The 21902-nt window shown below is 37.7% G+C and overlaps 1 protein-coding gene across 2 annotated transcripts in view; it reads right to left on the bottom strand.

Moving 5' to 3' along the window:
- Positions 1–15205, bottom strand: part of LOC121648428 (trinucleotide repeat-containing gene 6A protein-like) — a 31607-nt gene extending 16402 nt beyond the window's left edge. Inside the window, exons 1-4 of one of the 2 annotated variants that reach the window (XM_041998517.1) lie at positions 14978–15205; positions 13740–13791; positions 7743–7834; positions 96–397 (exon numbers count right to left, since the gene is read on the bottom strand). The gene's annotated coding sequence lies outside the window, so the exon portion shown is untranslated. Of the gene's footprint in view, positions 1–95; positions 398–5895; positions 6236–7742; positions 7835–13739; positions 13792–14977 lie in introns of those variants that run through there. The other variant, XM_041998527.1, reaches the window with a different exon arrangement.
- Positions 15206–21902: the final 6697 nt, after the last annotated feature.

Raw genomic sequence — 21902 nt, 5'->3', positions numbered from 1 at the left:
GCCAAGTGTTATGTCTAGGTTACACATCAACACTGTAAACAAGTGGGAATTCATATTAAACTGAATGTAGTGCCATTTCCCCCCCCTCCATTTACCTCCGAGTGCCACTGATGGCTGCAGCTCTTGGCTGGGCAGGAGGGCGTCCCCGGCTTCAATGGAGAACAGGTGACCTTTGGTTCCCAGGTCGACACAGGGGAGGTCAAAGGTCAAAGCTCAGTGAGCACACCCTCAGGGGTATGAGGTGAGGAGGCAAGGCTTGTCAGAGCAGGCAGCAAGCTGATCAGCCCTCCTTGGCATTGCTGAGGACTATATGTGTGTGTATGTTATGTGAGGGAAGGGGGAAGGGGGGGATGTGGTTAAGATTAAGGACTCTGTCTTGACTTGGTATGCTCTGGCACTGTATCCAAAAAAAGAAAAAAAGAAGGAGAGAGACGATAAAGTGAGTTAATAACAAAATGTGTACAGCCCTTGTCAGCAACTTCAGAGATCACTCTATAAACCATTCAGACACAGCAGTGGCCACCAACCCACACAGCAGCAGTCTCTGCAGCACTCCTAAACCACCAACTCACCACTTTTATGGCACAAATATTACTTTACTACTTTTCCATAACAACTCTTGTGACCACATGACAAGCAAATGAATGATGACTGCCAGCTTAGTTTACAGTAGGGCTGCTTGATCATGGACAAAATGATAATCACAATTATTCTGATTTAAATCTCGATTATTTAATATAATTAGAGATTTGAAGCGTTGTCTGTGGTAATACAGACTACTTTCTTTTCATGTTCCGCCCAGTGTGATCTGGAAACATTTTGTTTTCACCTTGAAATCTGCGTCAATAAAATGTAGCGCAAGGCTTATATACAGCTTTATGGTGCGGCTTGACCACGTCCTTCACAACACCCTCACGACACTCATCATACAGCGCAGGGAGAGACACTCCACTAAAATGGTGACAAGTTGGCAAGTGATACCGTTCTTAAATCCCGGGTTGTTCACCATGGTAATTCAGCACTGGTCTTTGGCAAAAAAAAAAAAAAAAAAGTTATGTTTGTTTATACCGTTTGTTATCTCTTTTTGTCTCTGGGAGCTGGGGGATTATTTAGTTGCGACTCTTCAGTCTAATTTGAGACAAAGCGGTCGGGGCTGTGGGGGGAGTCTGCAGCAGAGCGCTGCAATGCCAGTGTCGCTCGATTTGCAACTGAAAACAGCACAAGAGTAAACTGCGAAGGAGCAAATAATCGGATCATTTAATTTTTTATGATCATTGAAAACCCAGATCCTAAATGAGATTAAAATTCGATTACTCGCCCAGCCCTAATTTACAGCGTATAAAATCTATTTGAAAAACAAATTTGAGAACACCATCTGTAATATCAATGTCATGTCAACAGAAGGAGAAGCACTTTCTTTTTATTTTCTTTGTGAAAGAACAACAGTCTCTGGCTTATAAACAGAAAACTTAGGCCTAAATATTTAAAATTTAGGCTAAAATATTTACAGTATTTAAACTGAACTGCTGGGTTTGCAGTCTCTGTAAGGACTGGTAATGATTATAAAGTGCTTTCCAGTAGGAACGGTTTAGTTTCTTGCACCACTGAAAACGAGCTAAGGGTTACAATCTTAGCATGCGAGTGATTATGGTATTCTTGTAGATCACGTCCATAAAGGCTTTTACAGTCTGTATAGAAATTAATTATAACAACTGTTTTCTGATGGAAAAAAAAGACTGTGGGAGAAACATGATTCAGGCCACTTTTGCCAGGTCCAGCTGAATGAGAGAGGAGCACCAAAACACTGACTTTCAGCTTATCAGGGGTCAAGATTATCCAAGAGGAACATCAAAGAGCAAAATCTGTTGTGAATATGAGTCTTCTGCCTCTAGTTCGATTAGCAGGCCCTCAATGCAAAACTTAACACGATCACACAAGTTCAACTAAATCTGTGGGGAGAATTGTGATGCAGATTAGTGGTCGTAATTCTACCCCTCAAAGTCAGATGATCTCTTGGTCAGATCGCCTACCCCGTCAGGCTTAAAGCTGGCAGCACTACAGTGGGAAGGAAAGGAGCAATAATGGGACAAACAGGACGGAAAATAGTTAGAGGGGGGTAAAAACAACAAAAAAAAAAGCAAAAGGGCAAGCCTCTTGGAATCAGTAAAAAGTAAAAAGAGGAAACAGATTAGCGTATTCATCGCCCGACCTTTTCCTAGTTCAGGTTACCAAGTGTGTAATTTCTCTCTGCCTGCCTGCAGTACACAGATCTATTTATAAACATCCAGTTCAAATAGCAACCTCTCTGTTCACTAACCCACATGATAAGAGAACAAACAAACCCATGTGTGGACACCTAGCAAATATGCAGGGTCTCTGATGCCTACCTGCCTTTGGAAAAAATTGTATCGTATTTAACTATTTTAATGTTTAATTCCAAGTAATGTGTCTTTAGCTGTGTTAACATAGTTATAATCAATTTAAAAAGTAGTCCTACTGCAATTTAAGAAATAAGAAAAAGAAAAAAAAAATCTAATAGCACCTAGCCATACAACAAACTGACCTGGACAAACATCACTTTATATGGCATGCAATAAACCACCCTCTAATTTAGTTAACTCGTATCCCATTTACTCAATCATCTGAAAAATTAAGAAAGCAGAGAAAGCAGAAATGGTAAGTACTGCAAAAACTTAAAACTTAAAAAAAAAATAGCAAGTTGTTGAAATCCACAAATCTTTACTCAACCTTCAAACGTGAAAGAACTTCTGTCAACACCAAGCATCTGATTTAAAGCAGTTACACAGGAAAAAATATCCTTGTAAGGCGGCGTAAACCACACTGATAAAGATAAACAAAAAAAAAAACACACAAAATAATTGAATTTCTATTTTAGTAATTGTCTGTTTTTCTTCTAAACGCTACCGCTAAATTAAAAGGACTAAAAGTATGTTCATTGCAGCAGGTCAGCACATAGAGCACAGTTTGTTCCTCTTTCACTCTGCTTTCATTCGACAACGGCTTTCATGAGGGCCCCTGAGTTGGCAGCAACTTCATTGTTGCTATCATCTTACAGTCATAGCAGGGGGCTGGAAAACACAGGGGCAAGACACAGAATGAGAAAGGGGCGTGAGTAAACAAATTAGTGGTCATATTAGAAGTAAAACATAAGAGAAAAGGGTGTTAAAACGTCAAAATTAATTGGCAGATCAGAGTTATGTCAGAAGAATGTCCCTGCTGTTCTCAACATGCACTGCAGCCCATTAATAAACAGTGATCAAGAAAAAAAGGAGCCAACAGGCGCAAGTCCATTTTTCAATTAAAAAATAACCAATTATGTGTTTGGCTTTGTTTTCAACATTTCTCATTATATAAATTAATCTGAACAGTGACGGTTTAAAAAGCTGTGACATACATGAACGAGCACAACAATGGGGTAGTGTCCTAAAAAATTGAATAAAAACACTTTATTAATCCCAGGGGAAAATGTTATTAGTCCAGTGTGATTGTTTCATATTTAAGCAAAAACAAACACAAAAAATCTAAAAGTCTGGGTGCAGTGGTTGTCAGCTGAATTGTTTTTAGCCAGAGGCTCTCTTCATGTGTCCTGCTGTCGCATAGCAACAGCAAATCTATTTGAAGCATCATGCTTAGTTTCCAAAACCTGATATATTTTTAAGATCATTTCCATCAAAGCACAACACAACAAGCCCACAGGGACAAATGTTTTTCTTTTAATCTTGCTGTGAGAGCAAGAAGGAAAAAACTAATTACATTTTTTAAAAGCTCACAAATTCATGACATATACACTATAGAATTATAGTATATTATCTATACAGGTACAACAGTAGGAGTATTGAATTTAAACATTTCTGCAATGCATCGCAATGCGGATGTGGACAATTGGGCATCGATGCAGCAACATAATTGATAACTAATGTATATATTCTGCAGCTGCTTATGTGTGTGTAGGGTTATGTAGCCTGCTGCACCAGCTAGACAAATAATAGTCTCCCAAAGGTCTGTTTTTAAACCTTTATTAGGAAAAACTGTAAAACTAAGCAAACATACAGAAAAGACAAGTATTTCACTGGAAATACATTAATTGTCTCAGTGAAATCACTCAACATTACACATCAAAATGTTTAAGAACCGACAAGTTAGCTTAAGGCTAACATCTATGGAAAATACAGTTGGCAAGCTAGTGTTTAGCATGTGTGAATGGTAAAAAGGGATTCCCATCAACAAATGTTTACCTCAACAATATTCTACAATATACCATATTCTATCTGAAAGAGTAAAGGGACAAAACACATTACTTTACTGCCAAAAATCTCACCAATAGAGGGATGCAAATGTATTTTTAATGACAGAGCGTCACTGTATAGTAATGATGTTTTTTGATTTTTTCAGCAATGGATCAATAAAATTCAATAATGAAGTTCAAAAATAGCATTGACACAATAATTGTAATTAAATTGAATCGTGAGACCAGTGAAGATGCACAGCCCTATGCAACCGGTTAAATGGGGAAAGATAAATTATTACAGGTTAGTTTGTATAGCTGTAAATGATCTCCTCTGAAGCCACAGAAAACCTCCATACATGTTTGTGGTGAGAACAAATGGTTGGAAAACTGCAACAAACCAATGTACATAAATGCTTCTGCAAAAACCTACTCTCAACATCCCTGATTCCAACTGAGGCCAGACTCAAACATACACTTCAGGTGCTTCTCGGTCACTTTGAATGGAGCGATGACTTCTGAATTTAATTCTGGGTCAACAGCTTTCTTCTGCTCCCATAGCTCACAGTGAAAAGTGAGAATAGTTTTTCAAGTATCTGTAGAGGCATCACTAATCATACTGGCTGTTCAACTACATGTCTGATCTTGTGACTAATTACTGCTATAATTTCAAGCATGAGGTTTGTCCACCATCAAGCATTGATGCACCCTGCCTGCCACAAACACTTTCCTCAGACTGACAGTCATGTGCAATTTTTAGGAATAACATTTCTGTCTAGCATGATCAGAGACCTGAGGTGAGACGATTATGTTAAAGCCTTTTGTAAACAAAATGTTTTAAGGTATAGCCTCGTGGCTGTGTGGTGAGGTGAGATCACGATACCACCTTCATTCTCAAAAGGGGATTACACTTCTTTAAAAAAAAAAAAAAAAAAAAACTCTTTGAACTTGTGCTTTAAAAGATAAATTACCAAACATTTCTCTGACATCATCCATCATCTTTAAAATGTGCGGCTTTGTTAGCAGGCATTGAGTGAGGAAGCTGGGTCTGCAACAAGTCATGATTCACATTTTTTGTAAGATGCATGGTTCATTAAGCTCACCTGCAGGGTGACTCATTTATTACTTTATCATCAAAATAAACTATTAGCATGTGTACTGTCTGTGTGTGTGTGTGTCTCTGTACGTGCTTGTGTAAAATTTCATCTGTAAGTGCAGAACAAGAAGTGTTGCATTCCTAAGTTTATCTTTTCTCAACTCATGTTGATTTAATAGTACAATATTCATTCCTAGCAGATTTAGTGGGGCGTAGCCATCATTACATACAATTAAAAGCTAATTTATCCCTCACCTGTGAGGGAGCCCTGCCCTCCTGCACGCAAAAAGACTTAAGAGCTGAAGAGAGTTAATACAGAAAATACAATTAGAAGCCAGATTTTAGCCATCTCGTCTGTTCACCATGCTCTGCAATATAAGGTGCAACCCCACTATCTTGCTTACTGGCTGAAAATAAATATCTATACACATATACTAAACTAAATATTTGCTAATGATATTAGCTCAATTAAAACATTTTAGGGAAATTTATTCAAAGTACATTTCCTGGAGCTGAATTAACCATTGTAAGGGAAGTTGTCATGACAACATACCTGAACAGTCCTAATTCCTTTGGACTTGTCCAAGCAAGATGACATCAGTGTTTAGAGAACATACCAGTGTCTCAACTATGCACTTCTGAGAATAAAGAAGAACAGTTCCAGGAACCCAGGCACTGAAAACAAGTCATCTGCATGGTCCCCAGGTCAATATCCTTCATTCCATGCAACAAGCCTGTGAAAGACTAAAGAGCATGAGGCCTGTTGGGCAAAGACAGGACTTACAGTATGGAGGTGCAGGTGTGACTGTGGTACATATCTGCAGCCGTATCAAAACAACATGCAGCGCACACGATTACATGTGCAGCTGAGTGTGTGCAGGGGAAGATAAGGGCAATATAAGCATTTGCCACCGTCATACAAGCGGGGGGGGGGGGGGGGGGGGGGGGGGGGGGGGGGGGATAGAAGGGGCACCTACAACACCAAAGTCAAACCAGGGTCAATGTGTGTAGGAACATGAACTTCATGTATGACTCAGTCTCCTAGTCCATTACTCACTCAACCAATTGATTTCACATTAACCTGTCCAAATACATCGCTGCTTCACAAAGAGTTGACCATTAGTCAATGTCGGTGTTTGGTTTTCACTGGCAACTTGATGTTTTGAAACTTGTAGTGAATTCTTCTCAGTTTTCCAGAAAGTGACTTTGCTTTTTTACTACAGTGCTACTTCCTGTCACTTTACCAACTGTAGCACAAAAGCAGCTGTGAAACTATTTAAACAACCTCACCTGAAGGCAACATAAAAAATACAAAATAAGCACATTTCTGTTCTTTGAAAGCATCTCCTGCCATTTAATTTCCACCTGGACAAGTTCAGAGAAGAGATAAGAGGCTTTCAGAGATACAGTGATAACACTTGTTACTGTATAACCAGCATCTAGGAAAAATGGCAGCAACAGTTCACAGTGAGATATGTCACAACTCAAAACTTCCTTTATCTAAATGATATATGGAGGTAGAGAAAGAGACAAAACTGCAGACAAAGGGCAGTTGAGAAGGGGAAAAAATAAGAAAAGGGATGTAATTAAAATAAAAGACTCTCAAGGTCAGAAATCTACTTCCTACCTACAACAGCTAAGACACTTTCCTTTAAAAGTGTAGCAGGTTCCTACTCACAGTACTGGGTGGAAACTAACAGCTATTCAAATGGAAAACACCACTACGTCACAAGGCAACATACACCAGCATTGTCATTGGAGCAAAGCACCCTGCACTAATGAAAAAAAATACCAGGCAAAGAAGAAAAACAGATCCAGAAAGAAGGAAAATTAGAAAAACTCACGTTTTAATGACTCAATACGAGTATGTGTTTTTCTCTCACGTTGATGTTAACATATAAAGAGCAAGCGCCTTCTGTGCTTTCAACATTTTGCTACTCTCCATCCCAAATGGCAACTTCCTGTCTTTACACAAAACTTTTCAAGATATGAGCTTTTTTTAAAAAAAAATAAATGACCTAACATACAATTCTTTTGCTACACAAAAACGATCATCTTTATCAGTCATGATTACAATTTGGCGCTTGGCAAAGTGGGCCTGTTGGCTACCGAGAAATTGCACATAATTCGGATAATTAACTCAGCAAAAGCTAGTTCCTAGAAGTAGCAGATAATTATAAACCAAACGAGTCCTAACAAAGAACTACATTAGTAGAAAACCAAAAGAAACTTTTAGGCCTTGCATTGAGCAACAGCTTCCAGTCAGTCATCAGAGTCATTCAACTTTTGTGAAGTTCAGTTGTTCAGAGTGACTCTTTTACTAAATAAAATGACTAAAACATGGTAATCATTTGTTTTAGACCTAGAACTGAAACGCAAATATTCCACAACTTTTCTCACCCTTTGTCCAGTCCTGGATTTTCTTATCCTCCTTCCTCGTCACACTCGCCGTCTTTCTCTCTCTTCCATCCACTGGTCAGGGACTGCGTTCCCTGTGGACAACAGGATGAATTACTGTGACTTTCTATTTTGCTTTTACTCTTTATATTGGACAAAGAGCAAGAAAAATATTTTGCTCACAAAATTATTAGGGACTAAAGCTGTACTGCATACATTGCTCAAATTTATTTTATATAAATGTGTATGTCTTTATGAAAAAATAAATAAAAATTGTACATACATGTAGTTTAATGCATTTGATGAGATGATATATTTTGTGTACAGACAGCTGATTCTACATGCAAAAAGCCTTAATAGTCTGGACCCAAACCATAACTTTATACAACTATTTTTAAACTCAAGGAGGGCATTTCAATCAAATTGTGAAAAAAAACTGCAATAACCATTAAAATATTGCAGAAAACACACAAGCACAAAAGAAATTGAAGAAATAAACCAAGAAATATTAAAACTGTATTCACAGTCTATTAGGTTTTGAATGAAAAACCTAGAATAAGCAGGTCTGACTTAAAAAAACACAATGTGCCATAACATTTGACATTTGTGCATATCTACCTCAGCTGACATCTAATTAGCATCCTATAACACAGTTGCTTTTCCCTTCATGAGTGTTAAGTTTAGCAGCACTGCTCTAGTGGGTGTGCCATTTAGTCTGCAGGAGAAAACTGCAGGCTGCAGTTTAATCCCATAATGAGATTACTGCACAGCAATTACCTTATCTTTGCCCAGAGACACTTGGAAATGCTATAATAACTCAGACACATTGGCTGCAACGTTAAAATTGAACAGTTTGGCAACATTTTTAATCTGTGTACTGAAAGAAGCTGTACAGTAGAAGAAAACTTTACTATACTGGATAGTTAAAAATTTAGAAATGAGCTGTCAAATTTACCCTGAGCAGTCTGTGTAACCGTTGCTTACATGTGGTGAACAGCTTCTAAGCTTTTAACTTTTTTTTTGACTCAGCTGTGATCTGAATTGGGAACCTCGAACTGTGAGGCAACAGTTGTAACCACAGCACAACACTACTGGCTTCTCTAAACTGTTCTGATCATGTTTTTTTTTTGCTTCTTGTCTCCTGTTATCAAAATTAATAAACTCAGTTTTTGTGTATCCCTTCCCCTCTGTTCCCACACCTCTCCCTCTCTGGCCACGTTTACATGAGCATTTACGTGACAGCAAAAATGGTTCTTATGTGGTCTTCCATGTTGTAGCTAAGAAGAAAAGAAGCAGGAACTGGAGTTTGTTTACTTCCTTTAGACGTAAATAAGTCACGCCCACCCCCTGTCCAATCAGAATCTTTCCCAACCCCAGACCTTAAGCAGAATTGAATAAAAGCAATTTAAGGTGTTTTCCATGTAAACCTCAATTCGGAATTACTACTTCCATGTAAACGCAAAGGACAATACTTTAATTCCGAATTATTTAATTGTGAATAATTAAAAAAGAAACATCATGTAACCGTGGCCTCTGTCCTCTGTTCACTTTCAACCATCAAGTGCTTCAGCAGATGGTTCTGGTTCAGCAACAGCCACAGCAGAGCAGAGGGGGAGCCCTCCTGGAGTGCATGCATACACATCACTGACTGCATCTGTTTATGAATAGACCATTTATGGCCCTCCAACAACTACAGCTGAGAAAGGAAGGTAGCGCCATATATATATATATAAAAAAAAAAAAAAAAAAGTAGAGAAGAAGAATGAAAAGTTCTTTTCATCTCATCTTCAAAAACTACTGATTCTCAAATCAGTTACAAGATTATACCCTCTATTAAAGAGCTGCCAGTCAATCCACCAATCCAAATGTTAGAAAATTATTTTTTCAGATCCTCGCGTTTACCTGCAAGTGACTTATTACGTATAACCACCGTCCAAAGTTCAAGAGTTCAATATGTCAACATTTAAGAAACTGGAAACAAATGAGTTTAAACATTTGTTATAGTCTTTAACTATCACTTGATTGTAAGCTTGTGATGACCATTTAGGTAGAAATTCATACAAGAAAAAAAAAGCAAAGTGCAATTTGTTAAAAAGAAATCTTTCATATTATTTCCTTCGTCTTTCCTCTAATGCACTGACCACATGCTTTCTGTTTGTCTTCTTAAATGAGTCTGTTAATGGATAACAACAAATCAGGCCAGCTACATGGTACAGTAATCACCCATCTGACATGATATCTGACTACTGGTTCCTTAACAGCAGTCAGTCTTCATAAAGTTTATTATTTACAAAGCTACAGTTATACTATTCCTTATTTTCCTGGATGACAGAAAAGAATTTCATGCAAACTGGGAATATGTACTTCAAGCCGACAATGAGACATGCATGTAGATTTCTAAACCAAAGCAAAGCTGCAAACAAGACAGATTGACAGTTTAACAGCTTAACAGGCAAAGATTCCCTTCTTTAGGAAAAAATGATCAACTAAATCTAAACAAAACCAACAAACCAGGCCCATCACCTTCATTTAAACATACAAATCTTCCGACTGCTGAGGAGAGACTGTACCTATAAATATCCCATCTCTAAATATGGCATTTGCAGTTTTTAAAGTCATTTTGAATCTTCAGACAGAGGGAAACCGGAGGGAGACAAGACCAGCAGATAGATAAAGGCGGAGTACACACTACAGGATAATTAGGCCGATTTTTACTCCGATCTCCCCCTTATGATCAAATCCAGCAAAGATCCAACTGTCTGGTGTTTACAAACAACATCATGTCTTATTTTCCTGTGGTGTGGGGTGTGTTAAGAGTGATTTTGTCCAATCCATTTGGAAGGCCTTGGAAGGAGATTGTAAATAAAGCACATGTTTAATATTTGCAACTAGAAATCCTGTAATGTGTGGGGTGCTCTGAGAGGAGCTGAGCACGCTAATACAGTGTGTAATGTCACGTGTAACAGAACAATAGCCGATCAAGACGCAAGTGAACTGAGCTGACTGACAGAAAAGAAGTAAAAGATCAAAAACATGCCCCTCGGCTAGAGATCTAGATGGCCTGATGGGAAAAAAAACAGCTTTAATTATAGTAAAGCGCCACATTTTTGGCAGTAACGGTAACTGCGTTATAACAATGAGAAAAGTAATCAATTAGCTTAATAGTGAAAAAAGGAATGCCGTCTGTAACGCCGTTATTCCCATCACTGGTAGTTTACAGTAGTTCATCATCAAGTGTGTCATCTCTAAATCTGTGAAAGTTTGAAAAATCCTGTGATGTATGCCGGCCTTAAGTGTTAATAAACAGTTAATGAGTCATTAGTTACATCGTGCGTTACTGAAGAGCTCGAACTGCATCAGATGCTGATCTTTTCTGATTACAGAAAGATTTACAATAACAGCTTTGAAACATACTCAATCTGTGTCCACCATGTACTCTTGTTTTATCTGCTTATTTACCTTGATTAACACAGTCAACAGTAAGTTTTAAAGCTATATTTACTCTTCTAAAAATCAAAGTAAATAAGAGGTTTTACCGAAACTCATTTGCACCATATATGTTCTCCGTCATACCTGCTGTCACATACAGCTGAAACACTTTTACAAAAATAAACCAAGTCAATATGTTTGAGACAGACATAAAAAAAAAATCTAAGAATTTAAACCACTTCCTCTTCAAATTTTGTAGTAGTTCAGTGGAACAAGAAAAGTCTGAAGCAGACTATATAAATTGAGATGTGCAGCCTTGTGGAAGTAGTCATAAAAAAAAAAATGCAGCAGACAAACACAGACTCAACACTGGAAGCCTTGAAGTCATTTAGTTAATTCATGACAACTACCTTCTAACCACAAACACTCCAACAACAAAGGCTTTCTGGGCTAACATTGCAACACATGGCATTGCCAGCCAAGCTGCATTTGATCTGTTTGGTGCAGTGAAAATGAGGCCAGTTCATTTCAGGTCAAGGTAGCAGAGGAAAGGCAAGATATTGCCGATTGAAAAGAGCAATTAAATGTTACCGTTTTCACGGAAGGGTGCAGCAAGTTGTAGATTTATGGTTTGTGTTTGCATAAAATACACATCTTTACATTACATCATACGTATAATAATTAAACATATTTTGCATATTTCGCTTATGTGTAAATGTGGCATTGACTAACATGAATATTACAGTAAATTACATTTAATATATTTTATTTCACAATTTTATTTACAAAAAGGTGCGATAAAATCTAAACAGACCTGATCAAATCTTTAAAAAAAAGCATTCAATTTATTTTACTTTACCAAAACATTTATATGTGATTGAGTCTATCTCTAAACACATTATTGCACAGTCATAAAGACAACTTGTTGATGCAAAACTAGCTTTGTGTGGCTCACATCCTGTCTGAGCCTGCAAAGGTCAACTGCATCAAATTCTCCAGGTCTGCCTTTAATTTGTTCCAATCTCATGACCATCTTGGAGGTGTGGTTTAATTGCTCAGAGGGGCAACGGTCAAATACCTGATCCCCGACCGATGCAGCACCAATGTAGAAACATTGCAACATCTTAGGAATTTATAGCACTGCAGTATTAAATTCCAAACAGGACTATCTTTGCTTGGCTATTTTATTTTGGAGTCATTTTATGAGCTCCTTCTTCAGGACTTTGGAAACTCAAATACCGAAAAGAGACTGAAACATGTTTAGAAAAAAAGTCATCAAAGACAAAAAGGCCAACATAATCAAAACTGAAAGTTAAGTCAAAAGGCAATAACATTATCCACATCTAGCAGAACCAGCTTTTTTCCTATTGCTGGTTGAGAAAAAAAAATAAAGGAGAGTCAAGTTTGTGTCTAGAATGTGATTCAAAGCCAAGTTTTGCTTAAGCTAAGGGTCTTCAGAGTAGGACTGCTTAACATTTATTCAGTTTTTACCCAGAGAAATGTAATCTCCAGGAGGGCCTCAATAGTAGCACATTTCTGATACTGTATCGCTGTTACAGACACATCTACAAAACACCATTTGTAACCTTTAGGACATAACACCATTTCAAATATGTGGGGAGAAAAAAAAATCCAAACTATTTGACATTAAGGGTATTAATACATCACTTCACTTGCAGTTACACATTCACGCAGCTGCAAAATATGACCCAGTGATAGGAAACTGTGAAACATAAGCTAGCTTTAGCAACCAATCCGCAAACAATCCACCATAACAACTGCAAACCGTGACTCACTACTGTTACAGTGAACGGGATAGATGTCTTATTTTAATAAAATTCCCAAACAATGACAATAGATACCTTTGTTGATCAAGGAAACAGTGAATTTATACCCTAGGTTACTACAGTTATTGCCAAACTTATTGATGAACTGGTTGTGGTCCACAGCGCTATTGTACGTCTGCATGTAGACCAACTGTATGAACACAATGAGCTGCACAAACACCTCTTCAAACACAAAACATCAGGACTCTGGCTTCTCATTTAGCGATTTTAAAACAGCAAAGCTTGCTCAGCACAATGTGGCCTAGACCAACCCAGACCCTCCAATTCAATTCAAACGGAACTGCATGTGCTAGCATAAGCAGGAGCTGAACCGTCCAGTGCCCCCCTCCGTTCCCTGTCAAACCCCTCCCAAATACACACACAAACACCCCTTTTGTAGCACATCACACAAGACAGGTCCTGTATCATCCAAAGAGAAGCAACCAGAAAGCTGACACAAGTTGTTACTCCGACATTAACATGCATATATACTGTCACTTCAGTATAAACCAAATAGAAACCAATGACATCTAAAATGTTCTTGTCATAAAGCTCATTAGTCTGAAAGTTAGATTAATTTGCTGGGTAGTTTTAGCCTTCACCATGAATGATACAAACATATACAGCACTGCATACCACTACCAATAAAAAATATCCTATTATCTCTGCACTGTTTATTTTGGCTATTTATTGTAGCTAATGCTCTAATAATAAAGTGTGTGTGTGTTTATGGTGCCACACTGACCTGTTAAGATGCTTCAGTTTCTTTGGTGGCAACAGCTTCCAATTCCGAATCTCTAAAAGAGAACGATCAGTTTCAACTGTTAACTTGTATCGATGGCATAAAAACAACCTTTACTCATACGTAACCTACAAGCAGCTCTCCATCATAATTATGTCTTTTTTGTGCACTGGATTACTCCCCCTACAAGGTGAAGAGAGAACGCGCGTGTGTGTAAAAATGACAGAGTGAGAGTGTGTCAAAGTTACAGCTCGGGTCCTGATCGGCCATTATCTCAGCTGTTGCCTAGCTTGCAGCTTAACTAACATGGCTTCTCTTGCGCCTGGTGTTTGTACAATGTAACCAAAAAGCCTGACCTTCACAGAATATACATATTAAGCCAGTGCAACCAAATTTTAACGCGGTTTCGTCACCTTTACAGAGTCAGTGAAAAATGTATGCAAATAAATAATCACTGCAAACCAGAGGAGTGGAGGTCTGCTACTGAGCTGCCCAGTTGATGTGACCATTTACACCAACAGAGGGCGTTAAACGCTCTGATCTAAAAGGGGTTTCGCAGGTTGATAATAGTCTTTTTGACTTAATAATTCTCTTGAACACTAAATTTTGGGCGTTTAATATTTATAAACCGGTGTCATCGATTTAAGTTACCTGAATGACGCCGTCGAGCAACCAGCGTCGTCAAATTAGCATGGCTGCTAATGCTAAAAAGCTAGTACTACGAAACGGCTAGCCGACTTACCCGGTCCTTACAAATGCAGCGAATGTACAACAATCAAACAGAGGAGTACACACAACCCAATCAACTAAATTTATTTATTATTAAAAACAAAAGACACATTTTTTTTTTTTTTTTTTTTTTAAGTTACAGAATAGGCTTTTTTAACAAATATGTACGCACAGCTGGCGAGATGGGGTTAACTAGTACTAGTTACCGCAAGGTTAAGCCGCTTGCAAACACAACTATGTGCGTCAGACACTTTTAAATGTTTGGTAGTTTGCAAGGAAACACAACTTAGTATTTTGTCTACGCGTTTGTACCCTGCATTACAAATGAGCCGCCTTGCCAAGCACTCCTGGTACAGGACATTAGCTGCTGTGTTAGCTCAGTCATGGCTAACTAAACAACAGCCTCTGCTCAACTTATCTCACCGACCCCCACCGGTCTCCCTGCTACACTCTCCTTGTCTGCATTAGTTCGACAGAAAAAGATCGACAAAACACGAGAAAAGCGAACTCACCTCATTGAAGTATAAAGTGCAACAGAGTGGAAAGGAAAGCCGACTGTAAGGCTAAAGAAATTCAACGCGTTTGCAGCATCTACGAGGGGTGGCATTCATCCTGCGTGATCGCCATTTTCTTCACTCGCTGCTAGCTAACCTTTCGCTTGCCTGTGCTCTGTTTTCCCCTCCTCTCTGCATTCACTTCTGCTCAGCAGTCTGTGTCTACGTGTGTGTGTGTGTGTATGTGTGTGTGTTTCTGGAGAGGGGAGACGGGGCAGGAAACACATAACCACTTCCTGTGACTGAGAAGACGAAACACAATTAAAAGTAACCCTTTGTGAAATGTTTCAATTGTTTTCTGACCTTGTGTGCTAAAACTTTGCTTTGTTTTTGCATGTGTTACGTTTTTCCCTATAGAAAAGTAGCACAGACTCCATAAACTAGGCTGACAAATACACACACACACCCACCCACCCACACACACACACACACACACACACACCCACACCACACAAACATTGCCGTTTAATGAAATGTAGCTAATGTAAAATCATGCTGAAATTCCCATTTAACTTATTTACACGTTATTTCCTGATATGATTGCAGCTTTTTCCTTACAACCTTCAGACCTTCAGCTGCTGGGGGGGATTTCTGAAGCATTTGCTCATTTATGAATTCCTTGGCTTAAAAGTATGAATACCTGTAAAAAGGAAAGTGAAAATGTCTGCCACACAAAAACAAAGAATGTGGAGAATTCATATATCTATCTCTTGTGGTCACAAGCCATACTTTGCCATCTATGCAATGCTTTTTTTAAAGAGAGGAAAAAGGTGCCTAAACACAAGAGAAACAAATACAGTGTGGAATCTGCCAACGTTTCACCACTGAGACAAAGGCTGCTGCTTACAGGGGAGAGCAGCAACAGCGTGTTGCAGAGCAATGACCATTGACCCAACGATGGCAAAAACAACCCCCAGTCCTGTTTGCAAATTACCCCTCTTATCTGTGTGTGTTTGACTGTGAGCAAAAGTGAGAGGCAGGGTTTGTCCACTGCCAAGTAATGATTTTATTTGGCCAGGTTTTGAAGGCAAGATTAGATTATATCGTTTATGAATAAGGGAGTAAACTCCAAGCACTGAAAAACATTTCACAAATACAACTGATATCCAAACGATTCTTTCAGTTAATGGTGTTTTGAACTCGTTGTGATCAAACATCTGGTAACAGGATCATCCTGCAACCTCATGATCAAACCATACATGACATGATAGCAGGAATTTGGGGCACTTTGACTCAAGCATGCAAACAAACTTTAGAGCACACAAGTCTGTCACACATAAACCAGGTCTTACTGTGCACATTTACAAACACTTATACTGTTAATATTTAGTAAAACTAAAGGGGAAAACTTACCTTTCATCTGAGATACAAGGGGTTTTATTAGCCCTCAGAATATGCATCATGACATTAGGTTTGGTCAGATAAAAACAAGACAAGCAAATAAATAACAGAAGCAGCTTTGTGGTATTTCACATCAGGTAATGATGAATTTCAACATCTGTGATAATATCAGCAGTACAATATGTTTATCTCAAGCTAATATTGAAAATTTATTTATATTTAATATTTAAAAGCTAAGTTTGCATACAAATAAAAAAAATTTAAGTACATGCGTGCATGAGTCTTTGCCTCTGAATGATAAACAGGTTCACTGGGGGCAGAGTTTTTGATAATAGTCTGTGACAGGGGAGTCACTTTGACAGCAGAGCAGTGTATACACAGCAAGCCAAGGTTTAATCATTCACACACACATACGCACAAGTTCAAATGTGGCAAATATCGTCCTGGTTACTTGGGCAAACAAATGCACTTAAGTATACACACATGCATCCTCATTTACTGACACAGCACTGATAAAAAATTAATACACAACACATACTTGGATCAGAACACATATTGCTGTGGGCACAAAAACAATTTTTTTTATCTCCTATTTGTTTATTTCATTAAATTTAATGTTTTAATGTGGCTCATTTAGCCTATTTAGCATGTTTCATCCCTAGCACAGTCTGTATCTCTTACAGGCACATGCATGCACACACCAGTTGTTGCAGCTGCAGGTGTTAGGGAGTGTGGGAAAACAAGGGAAAGCCAATGTTATGCAGAGGAAGAATGGGGCAAAGAAAATTGGGCTGAAATGTGAATGTATGAAGAGGGAAAAATGAGCAGGCAGGACTAGGGAACATTAAGTTTAGTTTAGTTTAGTGCACGGAGAGAGAAAGTGAGACAAGGAGATTATGTGGAGGGGGTAAGAGTGTGAGAGAGACAGAAGGAGGTCAGAAAAGAGATTTGCATGTCAAGTAGTAATAGGCTTGTCCTGAGTACAGACGTGCACACTCATAAGCTGAAGAGGTCACAGTGCTGCGGTGTTTGTTAGTGTGCACGCTGCGTGTACCTGCAGTGTCAGATTACATTTCTACTAGTGTCTTCAGTCTGATTACGACATTTTTAAGTCTGTGTTTGTATGTGTCTGTGTAAGTGCATGTAGTAATAATAGTAATGATGCTACGTAGCCCATTAAACATGATAATCTAAAGCTTTTTGCTGTGCATGATTGCAAAGGTATGCGACAAAAAACTGACTAACTTATTGGGCTTTGGTCACCATTGAGAGATGGAAAATGATAAACTATGTGTCTTTCTACTTTCCTGATTTAGTAATACTTTGTAAAATAACTTATTAACTGATAAAACAACATTTCTTAGTTTTAGTGCTATGAAAACCTGTATTATCTTTAAGCAGTAAAAATGCAATTCATCCACTGTTTTAATTTAGTCTTTCAGGATTTCCTCAGACAAAAACAAAACACCCCATGACAAGATGAAAACAGCCAGTGTAATGCATTTAAATTAACCTAATGTTCACTCAGAGTATAATATTGTCATGGCCCTCTGCATCCGCACTGACCTTGCAGTGGTCATTCAACAGATTTTACTTGATGCTTGGGCTTGATTGTCCTTACTGACTTAATGGGCTGCATCTGTTAAGGTGTGGATGTAAGACCTGCATGATGTATTAAGAGAGTACCTGGTTTTACTGCTTTGTCCAGATTTTTACCATTGACTGGTTATTATTATGATAAATACATATGTTTTCATAATTCACATGTGTTCAGTCTCAATTTATGCTGCAGTCCATAGAGCCAGGCTATAACGTTTGGGTATCCCATTTTTTGTACCATCTTTTTACAACTGTAGAGCCCCTAGAGTGCAATATTTAGGGCATTTCATGGGCAGAAATCCCATATGATACTCAACAAAGTTTTTGTTTGTACAGAACTGTGATAACATAAGAATGGTACCATAGAACAATTTTAGTGCAGACTCAGTGAATGCAAGTAAGAAAATATTGCATTAGTTTTCAAAAGAATAATTTAAATGTTTGCAGGTTGCCTATGGCTATCACCTCAATTGCACCACCTTGTTACTATAATAACCCAGTTGGTTGCAACTGACAGTTTGACCACTAGATGTTACTGTGTCCAACTCACCTTAATACCTATTACCAAGAGCATTTGAGAATTTACATAGTTTATAATTCAGGCAACTTAATTAATCCCAAACAAGGAATTCATTTGCAGATTTTACACATATATACAAACAACAATCAGTGTGCAATGAACAAGGATCAGTAAGAAATTACTTCTGGCAAATGACAAAGATTTGTCATCCGAAGGTACAAAATACTCCAGTTTTATTAAAAGCCTGCGTCCTTCCTGAGATATGCAAAAGATATATGCTGGTATTTGCGCCTAGTTTACAAGTTTGGGACCAGTTTTGGAAAAATTATATTTTCACTTCCCTGGTTTTTCTTGTTGATTTTCAGCTTATAATTTGATTACATTTTTTAAACAAAGCTACTTTGTTATGGTTAGAATAGGACAATGACTTAGCTAAGAGTTGCTCTCCTATTACATTAATTCAGGTTGCCCAAAGTCAAATACACAATATATTCACATGCTGCGCAAAAAAACAGCACCAAAGGCTTCCCTCTGTAACTACTCATGAAACCGCAAGTTCCCCAGGTGTCAAAACAATGTGAAGAGACTAAATATATGGCTTAGATAGCCATTTGTGGTCATTTGGGACCACATACAGCCAATTTGTGTTCACAATCTGGTGCAGAAAAGCTTTGGTCTCTATAGAAAATCCTCACATTCTTGTAAACTATAGTAGAGTTCCCTTTTCTTTAAATAATTGTTTTACAGGTAAAAACTGTGCATGTAAGGGTGGGGTTGCTTTAAATGATGGGTTAGTACTGTAACTGGGACTCAGTGTATAAGTTTACTGGTTTTCATACTGAAATGAAAAAAAAGAAAAAAAGATGACAGCTGCCAAATGAAAAGCCTGATGGTGCTAATGTTGCCAAAAGCTTGCAGCACAGAGTTAACCTTCCATTGTTACATAATGTCTCAAAATGTCACGATGGCAACAGAAAAAGACATTTTTTACTCTGTAGGTCACCAATCTTAAGTCAGTCATAATGGGAACTTTGCCTCCACTCACTTGCAACACAAGAACAAAACATTAGCTATAACATGGAAAATGTCAATTAACATTTGACATTTAAAAGATATATTACAAATTAGACATTTTCCCATTGATTTAAAAGTAGAAATTCACAGAGAACTATATATATATATATATATATATATATATATATAAAATTAAGTATCAAAACTTTTACAATTGAAGAAATTTACTTTTCTGACCTTGAACTTCAATGTTAATTCGGTAATAATTCCTTAGGGAACTCTTTAAAGGAATTACATGCTAAAAAGTAAACCATGGACTGGTTAAAACTGCCTTTGTTTGTCAGTGCATTATCTTGTGTACAGTAGCACTCTCTCTCTCTTTCACCCATACCTCAGCCTTGCTCTGTGACATGATAGTAGGTTTGAAATGGATTTGTTGTGGTTAACATTACATCAAGTAATCACTGGAACATTCAGCCTCCCTCAACTCTCAAAGCATTCACCTACAGACATGTGCACACATGCTCACAAATCAAGGTGAATGCTTTCATTAGCGACTTTCATCTTTCTATGCAGACTTTATTTTGCACACATACAATGTTCGGGTTATCCTGCAAAATACAGAGATTCTGTTATTTCCATGAGAGCTTCCCATTTCTGTCCTTGTAATCCTTCACCAAGCCTTGAATATGCAGGCGGTCATGATAAGTGTACTTGGTGATGGTATGACACATTCAAATGTACCATTTTATTCCTCCTCTTTTATATTCATACTACGGATTTAGTGCAGGTGTTGCTACTCTATTACTGCAGGAACTCATGCAGTTCAGTGGTCACAAGGAGCAGTGACTGGCTGGTCTTATCATCATTCATCACTTATGTGCATTCTTTATTGTGCAGGGAGAGGTGACACAGGGCTGAAGAATAAACACTGACATGCAGTTTCACATACAATCACACACATAGAGTCACATGCAATAACTCTACAGCCCACAACGTGCCAACATCTTTGAAAGTGGCAAAGGCATTCCTGGCATCATTGTACTGTTGTCAGTGGTGCACGTGCTTCTGTGGGGGGCAGTTGTAAAGGGGAGGGAAAAAAAGAGGAATGTCCTTTCTGCTCAGCAGCCTAATTTCACACCAATAAAAATGTTGTTTATTCAGTGGCATCACATGCTTACTTTTCTTTTCTAAAAGTTCAGATTTGCACTATTGTGATTTGTAAAGGTTTTTACTGTTTGACTTTTGGTTCTTGTGTTAGTTTATATTGGGTTTATGATTATTTTAAGTTTTTTTTTCATACTGTTGTTTTATAATCAGAAGTTTTGGTTTATTCAATTAATCTGTCTTTCTCCATACATGTGACCCTTGTTTCTAATTATCCATTTCTTTAGACATTACTATCTTAGTATAGACCGGGTTTTGTTTCTGTACTTCCTGCCACTATAGCTCTTTTATTCTGTTGAAAATTTATGTTATTTTCATCGACATGCATGTGACTCATTCTATGAAACGGGTGCCATTTCCACTTTGCAATTTAAAAAATTTCATCAAGGACAAAAATTATTTTAAGAAATCCACAATATAAAAGATATGTTAAACCTCCAAAAACATATTTATATATTTATATAACCACATCAGGTATAAAATATCTAAATTTACCTGTAATATTAATATTTCCTATATTTATTCAGACCTGGGAATCATTCTTGTACCACCCCATCACAGACAATATGCACACAATGACCAATAATACATGAAATAATTTCCAGAAATCGTGTGTTTTCCTACTAGTAAAGTGTCCGTTATTAGATATTAATATCTTAAAACACAATTCAAGTTTAAAACAACTTCACAGGTATATATGCTTCATAAATACCAACCCTTCACAATGACAAATGTGACAGGGTGGTATGTGACAGGCTAGTAAATTTCAACATAAAATGGCAGCCAGTTCACTACATGGTAAACTAGCTGACTCAGCATATCTGAAATATCATTTTATTTATCTCTCTCTCTCTCTCTCTCTCTCTCTCTCTCTCTGTCTATATATATATATATATATATATATATATATATATATATATATATATATATATTAAATAAAGTTTTCCTGATCTATTTTGCGTGACAGTAACTTTACATCTGAGCAGACAAGAATTACATATGGAGTTCCCCAAGGTTCCATCCTGGGGCCTCTTCTGTTTAACATCTACATGCTCCCACTGGCACAGGTTATAAAGAAAAACAAAATTAGTTACCATAGCTACGCAGATGACACACAGATATATATTACAATGTCACTAGGAGATCAAGGCCCTGTACAGGCTCTTGGTAAATGCATTGAGGAGATTAATGACTGGATGTGTCTGAACTTTCTCCAGTTAAACAAAAACAAAACTGAGGTGA

The sequence above is a fragment of the Melanotaenia boesemani genome, chromosome 2, assembly GCF_017639745.1.
Source record: "Melanotaenia boesemani isolate fMelBoe1 chromosome 2, fMelBoe1.pri, whole genome shotgun sequence".
Taxonomy (NCBI): Eukaryota; Metazoa; Chordata; class Actinopteri; order Atheriniformes; family Melanotaeniidae; genus Melanotaenia; species Melanotaenia boesemani.
Note: the sequence above shows the minus strand (reverse complement) of the source record. Positions and strands in the feature narration are given on the sequence as shown.